This window comes from Phoca vitulina, unplaced genomic scaffold (genome assembly GCF_004348235.1).
Source record: "Phoca vitulina isolate PV1807 unplaced genomic scaffold, GSC_HSeal_1.0 scaffold36, whole genome shotgun sequence".
Classification (NCBI taxonomy): domain Eukaryota; kingdom Metazoa; phylum Chordata; class Mammalia; order Carnivora; family Phocidae; genus Phoca; species Phoca vitulina.
In genome coordinates this window covers 11,203,614-11,205,311 of record NW_022589739.1, presented here as the reverse complement: position 1 = coordinate 11,205,311, position 1,698 = coordinate 11,203,614, and the positions used below count along the sequence as shown (strand labels likewise).

The 1,698-nt window shown below is 41.7% G+C and overlaps 1 pseudogene; it reads right to left on the bottom strand.

Moving 5' to 3' along the window:
* Positions 1 to 246: 246 nt before the first annotated feature.
* On the bottom strand, positions 247 to 1,186 carry LOC116646263 (annotated as a pseudogene).
* Between the last annotated feature and the right edge of the window lie 512 nt (positions 1,187 to 1,698).

The following is a 1,698-nucleotide window of genomic DNA, read 5'->3' as shown; positions in this document are numbered from 1 at the left end:
TACATGTTCACTATTTTGCTCTTTCTACATTACTTAATCTCATTACCCAGTAGGATCTAAATCCCATGACCAATAGGTATCATGGGCTATGATGTAACAACCATCTAAAAGGCAGGCAAATTTCACAAAAGAAATAGAAAACTCAAGCATCACAATTAGCATGCATTTTTTGCTGTTTTATTTAGTTTTGAGAGATTGTTACTATTGCATAAAGGGGAAGGCTGTGGGTGTTAATCACAGTGGATTTTATGAACACAACTTTACCACATGAATGCGGATCTGCTTGGTCTTGGCACCATAGACAAGTGGATTGAGAAATGGGGGGGACCAGCAGCAAGTAGAGGCTAAAAAAGAGGATATGGATATAAAGGGGAACATGAGCACCAAACCTATGTGTGCAGAAGGAGAAGAAGGCAAGGAAGTAGAGCTGGAGGAAGACACAGATGTGGGCGATGCAGGTATTGAGTGCTTTCCACCGAGCCTTCTTCTGGGGCAAACGAAAAACTGTGATAAATATCTGTATGTAGGACAAAGTGATGAAGGTGAGGTCGAACCCAGCAACAGCAAATGCCACAAACAAACCATAGATTTTGTTGACCCGCACATTTTCTGCAGCCAGTTTCACGATGGCCATATGCTCACAGTAGGAGTGGGAGATGATGGTTGTATGGTAAAATTGAAACTGGCACTTTATGAGTACTAGGCATGGGGCTACCAGAATGGCAGCCCTGAGTATTACCACAGCCCCTATTTGGGTGACCAGCTGGTGAGTGAAAATGGCAGTATATCTTAGTGGATAACAGATGGCCACATAACGGTCCAGAGCCATGGCCAGGAGGATGCCTGACTCTATGCACTCAAACGTGTGGATGAACCCCATTTAAAGCAAGCAAGAATCAAAATAAATCTCTGGTACATGAAACCAGAATATGCCAAGCATCTTGGGCACAATGCTTGTGCCAAGTACAATATCTGTGACTCCTAGCATGCTTAGGAAAATGTACATGGGCTCATGGAGACTACGCTCTGAAATGATGATGATGAGAAGCAAGGAATTTCCAATCAAAGCAAAGAGATACATGGCACAGAATGGAATCCCAATCCAGCACTGCACAGACTCTAGACCTGGGATTCCTATTAGTGTCAACAGAGAAGGCATGAAGACTGTAATGTTGGAGATGGACATAATGTCTTTGGGTCTCCAGAAGAAAATGAAAGAAGTATCTCAGTCAGTGGTACCCTTCTTCTCTACTCCTTTTTTCATCCAAAGTCATCATAGTGAGTCTCTCTGATTTTGGCTGAAGTCTAAGACCATATCATCCATTTCACATATATTATTGATGGAAAAAAACTGACCCATAGATGCATATCGCTGTTTGGACAAGGACATCCCCACGCACTAGTCCATAAGAAGAGGTTATGTGCATGGCAGGCCAAATGCATTAGAACCACCAGATCATCTGAGTAAGGCAATCAACTGCTGACCTTTCTATATGTCCTTCTGGACCTGTGGACAAAATAATAATGCTTGTTTATTTTGTTTGTAAGTTGTACATTAATCAGATTTTCATAAATCTCTCCCTATCCAAAATTGCAGCTAATCCTTAGTGCTCTATTTTTTTTCCACTGTCCCTGAGTCAGGAACTGTTAGTTTAGACAAGCAACTAATCAGACTCTAACCTATATACTGGTATGAAA